The 19,094-nt window shown below is 37.8% G+C and overlaps 1 pseudogene; it reads left to right on the top strand.

Annotated features, from left to right (window-relative positions):
• Positions 1 to 10,550: 10,550 nt before the first annotated feature.
• Positions 10,551 to 11,823, top strand: LOC105540774 (annotated as a pseudogene).
• Positions 11,824 to 19,094: the final 7,271 nt, after the last annotated feature.

Consider the following 19,094-nt stretch of genomic DNA (forward strand, 5'->3'; position numbering starts at 1 on the left):
AAATGAGCTTATGCATGAATGCTCTTTGCACAGTAACACTAGGTGATAGTTATTAATCTTCCACTGGTATCACGCCCTCTATGCAAGCCCCTTGAAAAATCCTACTGATTCTGTAAGGATTATCTCCAAACCTTTCTTCATGCCCTGGTGATACTTTGAACCTCTCTTATGGCACTTTTCCTGTTTTTCTGTTTCTCACAATTATAAATATATTTGCCTAATCTCTTCCTACTAGACTGAAAGTAACTTGAGGGGAGAGATGTTGTGTATGTGTCTCCCACAAAGACTAACAGAAAATCTTGCATATGGTAGGCACTCAATACTTACTGAGCTGAATTAAATTGCACTAGTTTATATTTAAAATATACTTACCAATAAGTACCATCAGTTGGTGTCATGTTGTGACACTGCCATTGGTCTTTACTTCCCTTCTTTCCAGAGGTCTATCATTTGTCCTGCAGTGATAGTTCAAGGGTATCTGCCATAGAAGTGAGTTGGGAGTTCATAGAGTTTCCAGAAAGACTTTTTCTGTAACACTCACAGAAAGTCATAGAGGTCAAAATGGCAATAAGTACTGCTGGATCAATTCAATAAATATGTATTGAGGACTTGTTGTATGTAAGAGATTGTGGGTCAGGCGCGGTAGCTTACACCTGTAATCTCAGCACTTTGGGAGGCCGAGGTGGGTGGATCACCTGCGGTCAGGAGTTTGAGACCAGCCTGGCCAACATGGTGAAACTCCATCTCTACTAAAAATACAAAAATTTGCCGGGTGTGGTGGGGGGCGCCTGTAATCCCAGCTACTTGGGAGGCTGAGGCAGGAGAATCACTTGAACCCGGGAGGTGGAGGTTTCAGTGAGCTGAGACCATGCCATTGTACTCCAGCCTGGGCAACATAAGAGCAAAACTCCGTCTCAAAAAAATGAAAAAAAAAAAAAAAAAAAAAAAAAGAGAGATTGTGATAGTTCTCTGGGGATATGCAAAGCTACAGGAGAGAGAAAGAATGAGAAAGAATGAGAGAGCAAGAGAGATAAATTCTGACTGGGAGAATTATTTTTGTTTCTAGGCTAGTGAAGGAGGCTTCAAGAAGTTCCAAGTCTTGGTGGCTAATGATGTGAACATATCGTATGGCTTGAGGAGGTGAAAGACTGCTTATGGACCTTAAAAGATTTGGTAAAAAAAATATATATATGTATATATAGGAACAGTGGTTTTCTCAATCTTGGCTGCTCTTTGGAAATACCTCGGAGGGGGATGGATTAAAAATAGTGATAACTGGGTCCCAATCCTTAGACATTCTGATGTAATTGGTGTAGGTTACAGTTTGGACACTGGGATTGTTCTTAATTGACCCAGGTGACTCAGATGCACAGCTGCGGCTGAAAATCATGGCTTCGGAGTTGCGTTTCTGAGGGAGCCTCAAGTAGTTATTTAGTTCTTGTTTATACTCTGGCTGAGTAAGGTAACAGTTAGTCCATCCATTTATATCAAGGACATTCCCTGCTACAATTTGGTAAGCTATTTATTGTAGGGAAAAATACTTTTTTGTCATTGTTGCAATTTTTATTGCCTTCATTCATTTCTCAGAGGGGAAAAATTGACAATTAAGATGTGTAATGGACCATTTTTAGAGCGAAGTGAGGAGGTGACTGGAGACCATATGTTGCCCACGAACAGAGCCTTCAGCAAACATTGAAGAGAAAAATACTTTTTAATAACAGACTCCAATCACTTATTCATTTATTTAGAAAACATCAAAAAGGACTATATTAATTTCCTATTGTTGCTGTAACAAGTTACCACAAACTTAGTGTATTAAAACAACACAAATTTATTATGTAATAGTTCTGAAGGTCAGAACGCCTAAAATCAAAGTGTTGGATACTGCATTCTTTCTGATGGCTCTAGGGAAGAATTTGTTTCCTTGCCTCTTCTGGTTTCCAGAGGCTACTCATGTTCCTTGGCACAAGGCTGCATCACTTCCACCTCTCTGTTGTCACATCTTCTCTGACCCCTGCCTTCCTCTTATAAGGACTCTTGTGATTACAGTGGACCCACTTGGGTAATCTAGGATAATTCGGCAATTTCACCTGTCTTAATCACATCTGCAAAATTCCTTTGGACATGTAAGGTAACATATTCATAGATTCCAGGGATTAGAATGTGGGCTTCTTTGGGGGAGGTCCTCATTCAGCCTTCCACAGGGATTAAAGATGACACTGGTACTATGACTGCTAATATTTACTTATGTCCTCTATAACACATCACAAATACCTAATGATTATTTATTGTAGACCAGGCCCCGTGATAAATGCATTAATGCCATTGTCTCAGTTAAACTTATGATGTGGATATTATTAATATCCCCATATTTTGTTTGAGAAAACTGAGGTGCATAGAGATTGTGATTTGCTCAAACTCACATAACAACTAAGTGGTGAAGTCAGATTTCAAACCCACGTGAGTCTTGAGTTCAATGCCCTAATCATCATCAAAGATTACATTTTCTAGTACTTTTGACTTTAAGGGCTTAGGTATTCATTCCATAGATAAGGTAGTTGTTCGAGTGTGTATCAAACATCACGCTACAGGTACGGTAGTGAACAAGATGAAGTTCCTGCCTGACATCTTGGAGCTCACATTCTTGAGGAGTGTATAGCAAAGTAATCAGAGAAACAAATAATGTTAAGTAGTGGTGAGTGCTGCAAGGCAAATTAAAGCCGGGTACAAGGATACAAAATGACAGGAAGTGAGGATGCCCCATTGAGCTATTGTAAATAAAGTAGTCAGAGGAACCTTCTAAGAAGAAATTACTGTGTTCATGGATGAGAATACTCAATTTTAAGATGGCATTTCTCCTCCAACTGATCTACAGCTTCACCCCAATCCCTCAAAATCCCAGGTGGCCTTTTTTTTTTTTTTTTTTTTTGCAGAAATTGATAAGGTGACCCTAAAATAAATATTTGAATACAAAGGGCCCAGAATATCCAAAACAAACTTGTAGAGAATTTAGAGGATTCGTATTTCCAAATTTCAAAACTTACTATAAAGCTATGTTAATAGATAGTGTGGTACTTGCATAAGGATAGACATTTAGATAAATGGAATAGAATTGAGCCCAGAAATAATCCCATGTGACTATGGCCCATCAATTTTCATTAAAGGTGCCAAAACAATTCAATGGGATAAAGAATAGTCTTTTCAGCAAATGGTGGTGAGATAACGTGATACCCACACGTGAAAATTGGACCCCTACCTCATACCATACATAATTGTGTAAAGATCAAAAACTATAAAATTCTTAAAAGAAAACATAAATGTAAATGTTGTGATTTGGGTTAAGCAATGCCTTTTTAGATAGGACACCAAAGGTACAAACAAGCAATCAAACTATATATATATGTCCATATATATACATACATATATATATTTTTCTAAATTAAAAACCTTAGTGCTCCAGAAAAAGCTCAAGTAAGTGAAATAACCCATAGAATAGGAAAACATATTTGCAAATCATACTATTTGTAAGAGTCTGATACCCAGATTATATAAAGGACTCTTATAACTCAGTGATTAGAAGACAGATAACCCAATTAAAAAATAGGCAAAGGATTTGAATAAACGCTTCTCCAAAGAAGATAGTCAAATGGCCATATGAGAGAAAGCCTCACATCCTTAGTAATTAGGAAAATGCAAACAAAACCACAATGAGAAGCCACTTTATACTCACCAGGGTAACCATAATAGAAAAAAATGAAAAGTAAGTGTTGTGAATGTGGAGAAATCAGTGCCTTCAAACATTATTTGTGGGAATGTAAAAAATCCAGTCACTTTGGAAAAGAGTTTGACAATTCCTCAAACAGATGAAACTGATTTATAATGTGCCCTAGCAATTCCACATATTGGTATCTACTAAAGAGAAATGAAAATATATATCCACACAAAGATTTACATGTGAATGTTCACAGCAGGATTAATCATAATAGCCAAGAAGCAGAAAAAATCTCAATGTTCATCACCTGACAGATGGTTAAACAAAATATAGTATATCCATACAATGGAATAACATTCAATAGTGGGCAGGATGAACCTTAAAACATTATGCTAAGTGAAAGAAGCTAGATGTAAGAAACCACATGTTGCATGATTCTATGTATACGAAATGTTCAGATCAGTAACAGAAGGTAGATTAATGTTTGACTAGCACTATGGGTAAGAATAGGGAGGACTGCAAATGTGCATGAGGGATCTTTTTAAAGTAATGGAAATGTTATAAAATTGGATTGTGGTGAGAGTTGTACAACTTCAAATTTACTACAATTTATTAAATTATACTATTAAAGCTAGTGAACTTTATAGTACATATAACTCAACAAGGCTGTTAAAGAGGAAAAAAGGTGATATTTGAGCAGACAAATGAATGACAAGAAGGACAAGCCATGCCAAGAACCTGGGTGAAAAAAATTATAGGAAGAAGGAACAGCAAGCTAAAAAGTCCTGGGCAGGAGGGTTCTTAGAGTTTTTGAAGAATAGTGAAAATGACACTGTGACTAAAATTCTGCCTGTGTGATAGTAGTAGGAGATGAGGTCAGAGAAGAGTCAGAAGATCTGATCGTGAAGGGCCTTGTAAGCAAATGTAAAGATTCCAAGTTTTACTGTATGTGTGATGATAGCCATAAGAGGATTTTGAGCAGAGGAGTGATGTCATCTGCTTTATGTTTTTAAAGGTAACTCTCACTACTGTGTATTGAAAAAGCTATAGTGGAAGCACTTAGGAGTACATTGCCATGTTTCTGGGGTTTAAACTGGGCAAACAAAAAATGTTTTATGGGAGTAATAATTGAGTAAGAAAGTTCAGACTGTTGAGTTAATTAAGCTCAAGTACTGATTGGGCACCCAATATTGCTCAGCATTTCATTAGGTTCTGTACCAAGACTTTGTCTCTGATATTTAGAATTTAAGGGCTGCGAAGACAGGGACAGAGTCTTCCTTGTTCACTGCTGTATCCTTAGCTCCTAGAGTTGCACCTGGTAGGTGATCAAGAGATACTCATTACATGATTGAAGAAATGAATGTAGGAGCTTTAGAACATAAATCATACAGTGTGTTTATTTTATTCCAATGAGTTGCCAATATTTAAAACTCAAGAAATTCCATATAAAGATAGGAATTTTCAGCTTTTATGGTGATATTGGAGCTCTATTTCTCCATCCATTTAGAGGAGATATGCCCTGACCAGTTTCAACAGTTCCCACTCAGCCGGTTCACTCACATATATTACCTATCTCATCTGTATAAGCATCATGGGACTTCTCAGCCTTCCTAATCACATGAGCCAATTCCTTCTAATAAATATCTATCTATTATCTATCTGTCTTTCTTTCTTTCTTTCTTTCTTTCTTTCTTTCTTTCTTTCTTTCTTTCTTTCTTTCTTTTCTTTTTCTTTCTTTCTTTCTGTCTATCTGTCTATATGCTATTTGTTCTGTTTCTCTGGATAACGTTCACTAATTCAAAGACATTTTGTTTATCCATTTCTCTATAAGTGGAAATTAGGGTTGCTTCTACTTCTTGGCTATTGTGAATAAAACTGCTATGAACATAGGTATACAAATATGTCTTTGAGACTCTGCTTTTGACTTTTTTTGTATATACACCCAAAAGTGAGATTACTAAATCACGTGGTGTATTATTTTTTATTTTGGGCAGAACTTTCATGCTGTTTTCCATAAGGCTTGTACCACTGTTGGTGTACAGTCCTACCAACAGTGCATAGTGGTTCCAATTTCTCCACATCCTGACCAATACATGTTCTTTTCTGCTTTTCTTTTGATGGTAGATATTTTAATAGATGAAGTGATATTTCATTGTGGTTCTAATTTGAATCTCTCTGATGATTAGTGGTGTTGAACATCTTTCCATATGCTTATTGCTCATTTGTATATCATCTTGGGAGAAATGTTTATTCAAGTCAGTTGCCCATTTGTATTTAACATTTTGTTGTTGAGTTGCAGGAATTCTTTATGGATGCTGAATATTAACCTTTTATCTGATATTTTATTTGTATTTTCTCCCATTTTATAAGTTGCCTTTTCAGTCTGTGGATCATGTCCTTTGATACGTAAGTTTTTAAGTGTGATGTACTTCCATTTGTCCATTTTTGTTTTGATTGCCTATGCTTTTGGTGACATATCCAAGAAATCATTGTCAAGTTCAATGTCATGAAACTTTCCCCCACTGTTTTTTTTAGGAACTTTATAGTTTTGGGTTGTTAGGTCTTTGATCCATTTTGTTTGTTTGTTTTTTTTACTATTATTATTATACTTTAAGTTCTAGGGTACATGTGCATAACGTGCAGGTTTGTTACATATGTATACTTGTGCCATGTTGCTGTGCTGCACCCATCAACTCGTCAGCACCCATCAACTCGTCATTTACATCAGGTAATTTTTGTATATGGTGTAAGATAAGGGTCTAGTTTTATTCTTCTGCATGTGGTTATTCAGTTTCCCTAATGTCACTTGTTGAGGAGACTGTCCTTTCCTCATTGAGTGGTCTTGGCACCCCTGTCAAATATCATTTAACCATATATGTAACAGTTTATCTCTTGGCTCTCTGTTGTATTACGTTGGTATATTTTTCTGTCTTTATGCCAGTACTACAATGTATTTACCACTGTAACCTATATTAAGTTTTGAAATCAGGAACTGTGAAGCTTCCAAATTTGTTGTTCTTTTCAGAAATGGCTTTGACTATTCAGGGTCCCTTGAGATTCCACATGAATTTTAGGAAGAAGTTTTCTATTTCTGCAAAAAATACTGTTGGGATTTTTATAAGGATTGCATTGAATCTGTAGATTGCTTTGAGTAGTAGTGGTTTCTTAACAATATTAAGTCATCTAGTCTATGAACATGAACACAGGATGTGTTTCCATTTATTTGTGTTTTCATTATTTTCTTTCAGTCATGTTAGGTATTTTTCAGTGCACATGTCTTTTGCCTCCTTGGTTAGGTTTATCCTTAAGTATTTTATTATTGTTGATGCTATTGTAAATGGAATTGTTTCTTTAATTTCCTTTTTCAGATTATTCACTGTTAATTGCTTGGTGATATTTTTTAAAGTTTAGTTTATAATTATGTAACTTTGGAGGTTGAGATTGAGAAAATCACAGAATATTTATATGCAGAATATTATTAAATTTATCAATTATGGGAATAATAATGGCACATAATGAGGCTTTACTATATTCCAGGCATTAAGTGTTTATCATAAACTCATTTAATTTATAACAACCCTATAAAGTGTGTACTATTATTATTCTCATTTAACATATGAGAAAATTAATGCATGGAGAGGTTAAATAACTTTTTCAAGATTACACATCCAGGAAGCTTTAGATGCAAGAATAGAAAAATAAAATCGTATTATGTTTAGCTAGATAAAATAAATTAGCTTGTAATAATTTGACACTTACTCCTTTGACTGGGTCTTAGGAATAAATTTGCTCCACTTCTGATGTAACAGATGTAAGAGAAAAAGATCAGCTAAGATTTGGCTCTTGTTCTCATGAACCGACATGCAGTATGAATAGAAGGAACTTTGAATACCAGTCAAAGAATAGGACTGTCTTATAGCTATGAGACTCAGCTTAACTTCCTCATTATTTCCTTTATAAGAGGTAAGGTAATATAAACTGGATTGGGCAGTGGAAGAGTGAGACACTGTTGCAGCATCAACCAAGGCCTGCTACAGGAGGTTTTATACGTTTAATCAGTCATATTTTATCTGAAGAAGGACTCTCAGGCTGTGAGAATCTCTCCTTGGAAACAGAAATGAGAAAATGGGGGATGTGTAATTTTTGCTATTTTATTTTCTTTTTGTTTCCTATACCCAAATAAATGGGCCTTTTCAATTTTTAAATCCCTGGTTAAGCAAATTTTTACTGTTATAAATGCACGGAGATAAACTTCATTCAATCAGAATGCCCTGCCTGGTGGGATAGAGAGAACAGAAATGGAATCCCCAAAAGTTACTGAAAGTAGTCTAGAACATCTTGCAACAACAAATGAATTACTTGTTACAAATATTATAGAGAGTATTTAAGCACTAATTGGAGAGTAGGAATAGATAAGGTTCTTGTCAACTCTAAGAAAATATGATTAAATATAATCATAGAAGAGAGATGGTTTGGGCAGACCCACCACTGTCCCTTCTGGTGCATGCATACAGGCAGGCCTGCAGGCACACACATGTGTGCAGACCCACCACCGCCCCACTGACATGCACATTTGTGAGGACCCCTGCCACCCTACTGATGCACATTTGTAAGGGGGATCACCACTGCCCTGCCAGAGCTCTTTTTCCGACAGACCCCATCAGACTGTTGTTGCTGCAGGACTGGGAAACGCTGGTCCCACCAGTGCAGATAGTGCTTAACCTCAAGGAAGCAGAGAACAAAGTCGTAGGCCAGGTCCCAGTCCCTCAGGGTAAGAGTATGTAGTCCAAAAGTGCTGAGCTAAGCAAGCCTTGGCTCCATGAAAGCATCTAGAAATGAAGCCAATAGATTAAAACCAAATTATGTCACATTGAAACCCTCAAGAGCATGGAAGAATATACAAATAAAAAACCACATCCAAAACACAGCAACTTTGAAGATTAAAGAAACATCAGGCCATGCAGATGATAAAGAACCAGTGCTAGAACTCTGGCAACTCTAAAAGCCAGAGTGTCTTCTTACCTCCAAATGACTATACTAGCTCTCCAGCAATGGTTCTTAACCAGAGTTAAATGGCTGAAATGACAGACATACAATTCAGAATCTGGATGGCAAAGAAGCTCATCAAGATACAGGAGATGGTTGAAACCCATTCTTAGGAACACAGTAAAATGGTCCAGGAGTTGAAAGATGATGTAGCTATTTTAAGAAAGAACCAAACGATTTTAGGAAATAAAGAACTCACTATAGAAATTTTAGAATGCAATCGGAAGCACTAATAATAAAACAGACCAAGCCAAACAAAGAATCTCAGAGCTCAAAGACTGCTCCTTCAAATCAATGCAGTCAGAATAAAAAAAGAATAAAAATGAATGAAACCTCCAAGAAATATGGGATTATGTAAAGAGACCAAACCTATGACACATTGCATTCTTGAAAGAGATGGAAACAGAGGAAGCAACTTGGAAAACATATTTGAGGATACGGTCCATGAAATTTTTTCCAACTTCATTGGAGAGATTGAAATGCAAATTTAGGATATGAAAAAAACAAAACAAAACAAAAAACCTTTGCAAATTACTCTAGGAGGTGACCATTCCCAAGACACATAGTCATCAGATGCTCCAGTTAACAAGAAAGAAAAAAAAAATCACAAAAGCAACTAGAAAGAAGGAGCAGGTTATGTACAAAGGGAACCCCATCAAGCTAACTTAAGTGAGTCTTTCAGCAGAGACTTGCAAGCCAGAGACATTGGAGGCCTATAATCAGCATCACTAAAGAAAAGAAATTTCAACCAAGAATCTCATACCCCGCCAAACTAAGTTTCAAAAATGGAGAAATAAGATTATTTTCATACAAGCAACTGATAGGAGAATTCAGTACCACAAAACCTGCCTTCAAAGAAGTCCTTGACCGGGTGTGGTGGCTCATGCCTATAATCCCAGCACTTTGGGAGGCTGAGGTGGGTTGATCACCTGAGGTCAGGAGTTCGAGACTAGCCTGACCAACATGGAGAAACCCCATCTCTACTAAAAATACAAAATTAGCCAGTCGTGGTGATGCATGCCTGTAATCCCAGCTACTGGGGAGGCTGAGGCAGGAGAATCACTTGAACCCGGGGGGCAGAGGTTGTGGTGAGCCAAGAGCACACCATTTCACTCCTGCCTGGACAACAAGAGTGAAACTCTGTCAAAAAAAAAAAAAGGAAGAAGATGAGGAAGAGGAGGAGGAGGAGGAGGAAAGAAGAAGGAGGAGGAGGAGAAGGAGAAGGAAAAGGAGAAAAGTAGAAGAAGAGGTAGCCCTTAAGGGAATGCTAAACATGGAAATGAAATACCAGTATATGGCACCACAAAAACACACTTAAGTGCATATCCCAATGACACTATAAAGGAATTATACAATCAAGTCTACATAACAACCAGTTAACAACCTGATAACAGGACCAGTTTCTCACATATCAGATTAACCTTGAAATTACACTGGCTTAATGCCCAACTTAAAAGGCACAGAGTATCAAGCTGGATAAAGAAGCTAGACACAACTGTATGCTGTCTCCAAGAGACCCATCTCATCTGAAATGACACCCATAGTTCAATGTAAAGGAATGGATATAGGTCTCTCAGGAAAACAGAAAGCAAAAGAGAGTAGGGGCTGTTATTCTTATTTCAGACCAAATAGACTTTAAACCAACAATGATTAAAAAAAAAAAAAAAAGCAATACATGATATAAAGGTTCAATTCATTCAATTCAACAAGACTTAACAATTCTAAATATGGCCCACTCTCCCTCCATTCTGTCCTGTGGCTGCCCACTGCCCTCCTACTGTTCAGTGTGGCCCTGCTGCACTCCAGCCATGTCCTCTCCAGGATCCCCACTGCCTTCCACCCAGGCCTCACCACCATGGCCAATGCCAGAGCCAGGTCCTGGTGGACCTGTGTGGAGATGGGACTTCCAGATCCATTCTGGGAGTCACTGAAGCCTTTAAGAGGGACACCAATAGCAAAAAGATGAATCTGGGAGTTTGTGCCTACTAGGATGATAATGGAAAGCCTTACATGTTGCTTAATGTCAACAAGGAAGAGGCCCAGATTACCACAAAAAATTTGGACGAGGAATACCTGCCCATTGGGGGACTGGCTGAATTTTGCACAGCATCTGCAGATCTAGTCCTGGGTGAGAATAGTGAAGTGTTGAAAAGTGGCCAGTTATTCACTGCGCATACCATTTCTGGAACTGGGACCTTAAGGATCAGAGCCAGTTTTCTGCAAAGAATTTTTAAACTCAGCTGGGATGTCCAAACCATCCTGGAGAAATCACACACCCATCTCCAGGGATACTGGCATGCAGCTACAAATTTATTGTTACTATGACCCCAAGACTTGGTGTTTTGACTTCACAGGTCGTATGGAGGACATTTCAAAAATGCCATAGCAAAATGTTTTTCTGCATGCCTGTGCCCATAATCCCATCGGAGTGGAACCTCGTCTAGAGCAGTGGAAGGAAATAGCAACAGTGGTGAAGAAAAATAATCTCTTTGCATTCTTTGACATGGCCTAGCAAGGCTTTGCTAGTGGTGATTGTAACAAGGATGGCTGGGCTGTGCGCCACTTCATCAAACAGCATTAATTTTTGTCTCTGCCAATCATATGCCAAGAACATGGAGTTATCCAGCGAGTGTGTGGGAGCCTTCACTGTGGTTTGCATAGATGCAGATGAAGCCAAAAATGTAGAGTCAACAGTTGAAGATCTTGATCCATCCCATGTATTGTAATCCTCCCCTCAGTGGAGCCCAGATTGCTTCTAACATCCTTAACACCCAAATTTGCAAAAACAATGGTTGCAAGAAGTGAAAAGCATAGCCAGCCACATGACTAGCATGCAGACTCAGCTGGTCTCCAACCTCAAGAAGGAGGGTTCTGCCCACATCGGGCAACACATAACTGACCAAATTGGCATGTTTTGTTTCACAGGGCTAAAGCCTGATCAGGTGGAGCAGCTGACCAATGAATTCTCCATCTACATGACAGAGGACAGCCACATCTCTGTGGCAGGGGTCACCTTCAGCAACATGGGCTACCATGCCCATGCCATTCACCAGGTCACCAAGTAATAGCACTGGTGCAAGGAAGCAGAAACAACCTTTCTGTCTTCAGTCTCTGCTGTTGAGAGCTTCACACAGAGGATGACAGAGGGTGGATGGTGGTGAGTAGATCATTTCTTTCAGCCGCATTGTTTAACAACACTCAGCAATTGAATGTTTCTCAGAAAAGAACATGTAGTGACATAGGGCCGAGGCATCCATGGTTGGTGTCTGGAACATCGTGGCTTTAAACCAAACTCTCCCCTGTCCTTTTATCTCCCAACTTCTCTCAAAGAGTTTATACATGCAAGAAAGTCATCACACCAAAAAACATGTCAGTTATACCATTGCAATATTTCAGAAACTTTAACTGAAGTGTAATACAGTGTTGGGGTTCCTCATGGGAAACAGCACACATTGCAGGCTTTGAGAGAACACCTGCTTCTATCATGAACAGTCAGCATTGTGTCTGTCCTCCCATGATAGAGCAACCTTAACAACAGACCATATTGCATTTTATGAAAACCAATGAGTCTGCTGACACTACAGCAAGGAAAAAAAAAAAGATGTTGTTTTCTGTCTTATTTAAGAAAAAGAGAAGGCTCTCTCTTCTCCCTTGTCATTGTTTTTTTCCTTATAGACAAAGATTTTTAACTAATGTAGATTTTCATCCCGTTCTACTGCTTGATTGATCATCAACCCCATCCTGTTGCGATTTATTTAAAAATAAAGAACATAATTTTCTGCTGATACCTTACCATCACCTTTCTCAGCAAAGAATAGTGGAGAGTAGGTAACTGCACTTTATCTCAGCATCCTCCTCAATGATTGTATATTTGTCTTCTGTTGAGATGTTGTCTCTGCCCAGTTGGACCTACTCCCTTTGTTGAATGTACTTGTGCAGTAACTCATTTCACATCATGAGTCAGGTGGCACAAGGAAATACCAGGAAATAGGATATTCTAGGTTTTATGTGCTGCCAGCTGTGATCAAACTTCACCCTTTCTAAAGAACAACCATCTGCTCTAATCATATAGACTTACTGCAGCCTGGTTTCTCTGTTACAATAAAATTACTGTAGACACTCCACCTCAAAAAATGAAAAAAGGTGAGGGCGGAGCAAGATGGCTGAATAGGAACAGCTCCAGTCTCCAGCTCCCAGCCTGAGCAACACAGAAGACAGGTGATTTTTGCATTTTCAACTGAGGTACTGGGTTCATCTCACTAGGAATTGTCGGACAATCTGTGCTGCTCAGCTGCTGCAGCCCAACCAGAGAGAGCTGAAGCAGGACCAGGCATCGCCTCACCTGGGAAGCACAAGGGGGAAGGGAATCCCTTTTCCCTGTCTCTTATACACATCTAGATGTGTATAAGAGACAGCAAGTATACATATGTAACAAACCTGCACATTATGCACATGTACCCTTGAACTTAAAGTATAATTAAAAAAAAAAAAACTGGAAAAAAAAATTTCAGTAAAATACTGGCAAACCAAGTCCAGCAGAACATCAAAAAGCTTACCCACCACAATCAATTTTGCTTCATTTCCAGGATGCAAGGCAGATTCAACATATGCAAATCAATAAACAGAACTGAGAATAAAAACACATGATTATCTCAATAGATGTAGAAAAGGCCTTTGATAAACGTCAACATCCCTTCATATTAAAAATTCTCAGTAAAGTAAATATTGATGGAAGATACCTCAAAATAATAAGAACCAATTATGACAAACCCACAGACAATACCATACTTAATGAACATTAGCTGGAAACATTCCCTTTGAAAACCAGCACAAGACAAGGATGCACTCTCTCAACACTTTTATTCAACGTAATATTGGAAGTTCTGGCCAGGGAAATCAGGCAATAGAAAGAAATGAAGGTATTGAAATTGGAAGAGAGGAAGTCAAACTGTCTCTATTTGCAGGTGACATGATCCTATATCTAGAAAAACTCATCATCTCAGTGCAAAAGCTTCTTAACCTGAGAAGCAACTTCAGTAATATTGGAAAAATCAGTATCTTGAAAATGGCCATACTGCCTAAAGTAATTTACATATTCAATGCTATTCCCATTTAACTACTATTGTCATTTTTCACAGAATTAGAAAAAAACTATTCTAAAATGTATATGGTACCAAAAAAGAGCCCAAATAGCCAAGACAATCCTAACAAAAAGAACAAAGCTGGAGGCATCACGCTAGCTGACTTCAAACTATACTACAAGGCCACACTATCCAAAACAGCATGGTACTGGTACAAAAACAGACACATAGACTAATAGAACAGAGTAGAGAACTCAGAAATAAGACCACCCATCTGATCTGCAATAAACCTGACAAAAACAAGCAATGGGGAAAGGATTCCTGCCCAAGGCCATGAGAGCCCACCTCTTGCATCAGCAAGACCTGGATGTGAGACATGGAGTCAAAGGAGATTATTTTGGAACTTTAAGGTTTAATGACTGCCCTTTTGGATTTCAGACTTGCATGGGGCCTGTAACCCCTTGGTTCTGGCCAATTTCTTCCACTTGGAACTGATGTATTTATTCAATGCCTGTACCCCCCTTGTATCTAGAAAATAACTAACTTGCTTTCAGTTTTACAGGCTCATAGGTGGAAGGGACTTGCCTTTTCTCAGATGAGATTTTGGGCTTGTAATTTTGGGTTAATGCTGGAACGAGCTAAGACCTTGGTACTGTTGGAAAGGCATGGTTCTGTTTTGAAATGTGAGGACATGAGATCTGGGGGGATCCAAGGGTGTAATGATATGGTTTGGTTTTGTCCCTACCCAAATGTCATCTCATTGAATTGTAGTTTCCTTAATCACCATGTGTCTTGGGAGGGACCGGGTGGAAATAATTGAATCATGGGAGTGGTTTCCTTCTTCCTTTTTTTATTCCTTATGATAGTGAGTTAGTTCTCATGAGATCTGATGGCTTTTTAAGGGGCTTCCCCCTCACTGGGCAGTCATTCTTCTGCTGCTGCCATGTGAAGAATGACATGTGTTCTTCTCCTTCTGCCATGATTGTAAGTTTCCTGAGGCCTCCCCAGCTATGCTGAACTGAGTCAATTCAACCTTTTTCTTTTACGAATTACCCAGTCTTGGGTATGCCTTTATTAGTAGCATGAGAACGGACTAACACTATTCCGTATTTAATAAATGGTGCTGGAAGAACTGGCTAGCCATATGCAGAAAACTGAAACTGGACCCCTTTCTTACACTTTATGTAATAACTAACTCAAAATGGATGAAACACTTAAATGTAAAACCCAAAACTATAAAAATCCTAAAAGAGAATCTAGGCAATACCATTCAGGACATAGGCATGAGCAAAGATTTTATGACAAAAACATCAAAAGCAATTGCAAAAAAAGCAAAAATTGACAAATGGGATTCAGTTAAACTAAAGAGCTTCTGCACAGCAAAAGAAACTATCATCAGAGTAAACAGACAGTCTACAGAATGGGAGAAACTTTTTGCAACCTATCCATCTGACAAAGGTCTATTATCCAAAATCTACAAGAAACTTAAATAAATTTATAAGAAAACAACCTTGTTAAAAAGTGGGCAAAGGACATGAACAGACACTTCTTCAAAGAACACATATGTGTGGCCAACAAACATATGTAAACAAGCTCAACATCACTGATCATTAGAGAAATGCAAATCAAAACCACAATGAGATACCAACTCACACCAGTCAGAATGGCCAATATTAAAAAGTCAAGAAACAACAGATGATGGCAAGACTGCGTAGAAAAAGGAATGTTTTTACACTGTAGGTGGGAATGTCCATTAGTTCAACTTTTGTGGAAGACAGTGTGACTATTCCTCAAAGACCTAGAACCAGAAATATCATTTGACCCAACAGTCCCATTACTGAGCATATACCCATAGAAATATAAATTGTTCTATTGTAAGGATACATGTACGCATATGTGCATTGCAGCACTCTTCACAATATCAAAGACATGCAATCAACACAACATGCCCATCAATGATAGACTGGTTAAAGAAAATGTGGTACATGTACACCATGAAATACTGTGTAGCCGTAAAAAGCAACAGGATCATGATTTTTTTGTTTTTGTTTTTGTTTGTTTGTTCATTTGTTTTGCAGAGACATGGATGGAGCTGGAAGCTGTTATACTCAGCAAACTAATGCAGGAACAGAAAACCAAATACTGCAAGTTCTCAGTTATAAGTGGTAGCTGAATGATGAGAACACTTGGACGTGGTGAGGGGAGGACAACACGCAGTGGGGCCTGTTGGGGAGTGTGGCAGGAGGGAAAGCATCAGGAAAGTTGCTAATGGATGCTGGGCTTAATAACTTGGTGATGGGATGATCTGTGCAGCAAGCCACCATGACACATGTTTACTAATGTAACAAATCTGCACATTCAGCACATGTACCCCTGAACTTAAAAGTAAAGCAAAATAAAAATAAAAATATAATTTTTCCCCATTCAACATCATGGACTTCCTGAAGTTCTCTAGACCTTGGATTAAGAAGATGTATCTACAGTACATCAGATTTGATATGTCACAAAATATATACATCTTTAGCCTGAATCACTCTCCAAGGTTGCTGTCCTAGCTTTCATTCCCACCAGCAGTATTGGAAAATTTGTATTATCTCACACACTCAAACAACCATTTATATTGTTTTCCAACTTGATGGGTTAAAATAACATCACATTTTTGTTATAATGTGAATTTCCTTGGTAACTAATGAGGCTGAACATCTTTTTGTCTGTTTGTTGGCAATTTTGGCTTTCTGATTCTGTGAACTGCCTTTGTACATTTTCTATTAGGTCATTGACGGTTTTCCAATAGGAAAATGACATAATCTCTGCCTTGCTCAATACATAGGTCTCTTGTAGCTCTAGCACTTTCTGACCTGGTTCTAGCATTTTGCTAAAAGTCTAGGTGAGTGGGTTCAAGCAAGGTAAAAGCCATACAGACTGCAGTGGAGGAAGGGTAGAATACCAACAGGGAAAAGAGTTAAGAGGTTATTTAAATAGTTAACTAGTGTATAAAAGGATAACATCAGTGGTGGTGTAGAGAAGGAGACTAATGTAAGAGACCCCACAGGATTTTGTTTGCGGGAAAGGAAGAAAATTAGGAGCCAAAATGGAAGCCACGGAAATATTTTGAGAACAGGGGACAGTTTTGTCTTCTCAGTCTCTATTCCTTTTAAATAAGTAAACTCTTAAATAGCATTTTCTTTCCCAGACCATATGTGTATATGTGTGTGTCTGTGTGTACAAACTAACTAACAAACAGTAAGCTCTAATTTTGAATGCTTTTTTGGAGCATGTGCTTCTAGAGATTCATACAGTTTCAGCTCAATTTTTGCATGCTGTTGAACCTGGGTTTTGGAACTTGGATTCAAATCTTAGCTTAAGCAGTGACGACTGTGTGACCTTGGGCACATCATTTAGCCTCAATATAATGCTGGCACAACACTGGCTTCTACACAGAAGTATTGTGAGGTAAATATAAGGTAATGTATGTGAAGTATATAACATAGTGCCTGGCACAGAGTGAGTATTCAGCACATTTGTTGAGTAGATCAATCAAAATTGAGATTCCCAGTGCTGAAGCCGTAGAAGCTGTCATAGTAGTTTGTATTACTTTGTTTTCCTTCCATTTTAATTGTGATTTTAAATGTAATAACTTCTGGTGATAGACATACTAATTCTTAGTTAACTAGACTGTAAGACTGATAAGAATCTGCCATTCATTTCCTATGCCAAATGAAAACTTACTGGAAACAACAATTCACATTTATTAGACAATATATTCATGCACTCTTAGAAGTACTTTACACTAAATAAGCCATGAATCTTCACTATAACATTATAAGATAGGAACTATTATTATCCCTATCTTATAGATGGGAAACTAAGGTATAAAGCAGTTATTTAACTTATTCAAGGTCAAACAACTACTGTGGTTCCTGAGTCTACATTTTAACTACTGTAGTCAAAGAGGAGGAGTGACCCGCCTAGGTCACTCTAGGACTTATTTCTTCTATCTAACTGTATCTTTGTACCTGTTAACAAGCCCCTCTTCATCCTCCTATCCCCATTATCCTTCTCAGCCTCTGGCAATGACCATTACAAACTCTCTACCTCCATCAAATCAATTGTGTAGCTTCCACATATAAGTGAGAACATGCATTTGATTTTGGTGCCTTACTTATTTCACTTAACATAATTTTCTCCCGATTTTTATTAACCTTAATTTCCACATTATTAACTATAAATAAAAATATACTACTTAGAAGAAAAAAGAAACCTATCTTTGACATAGCTCTGAATGAAAGTCATAGTAAAGACTTTTGAGTGTTTTCTGTTTATGTGTATGAGTGTGTATTGAGTTGAAAGAAGAATGAAACTAGTCATAGCAGCTGAATTATGCCCTTTGGGCAAAGTTTGGTTTTCATAGAAACTAGTATGGCCTAACTCTCTGAGGGAAAAATACACACACACACACACACACACACACACACATATCAATATGTTTTATTATATAATACATGGTAATTTACATACATATACATATTATATAATATATGCTAATTTGCTATACTATATGTATATATATTCAGTTGAACCATAAAAAATTGGCACTTTTGTAGGTAAAAATTGTTAAATATTAGCAATTCTATATGGTTACACTGGGCGTTTGTGTGTGTGTGGTTTAAAACAAATGAGAGAGTAAGAGATTAACAGGAAGAAGGGGAGGGATGTGTGTGTTTGGTGTGTGTATGTCATAATAAAACTTTCAAGCTGTAGAAATCTATCTAGCTGTATTTAGGAAGGATCTCAGAAAAGTGACGAGGATACTCTTTTCAACATATTCTTAAGGAATGAACTTCCACCTTCTTTAGTAGAGCTCTTTGATCATCTCAGTGATTTTAGGCTCTGAAAGTCTTTGCTTTCCAGATGTTTTGGTCATTTGTTTGGGTGGAATCCTCATGTTGCTGTTTAAGTCTGTTCAATCTGCTTTGAATTCTGTATAGAATGAGAAAGGAAACAACTCATCAGCATTATAAAAAAAATAGTAACAGCCAGTTGTATATGATAGTCTCATGACTACAAAGGAAAAATTAGTATTGGATTTCACAAATATGACCAGATCTTCTCAGATAGTCTTTTGATATAAAAACCAGTCCCCTGGAGATTGTTGTATGTTATTAAGCTAGTCTTCAGACTTCTTTTGGAGAATGGATCTTAACTAAACTATGGCTGCTGTTTTAGAATCTTCCTTTCAGAGAGTGCTGAGAATA

The sequence above is a fragment of the Mandrillus leucophaeus genome, unplaced genomic scaffold, assembly GCF_000951045.1.
Source record: "Mandrillus leucophaeus isolate KB7577 unplaced genomic scaffold, Mleu.le_1.0 Scaffold2276, whole genome shotgun sequence".
In the NCBI taxonomy this organism is placed as follows: domain Eukaryota; kingdom Metazoa; phylum Chordata; class Mammalia; order Primates; family Cercopithecidae; genus Mandrillus; species Mandrillus leucophaeus.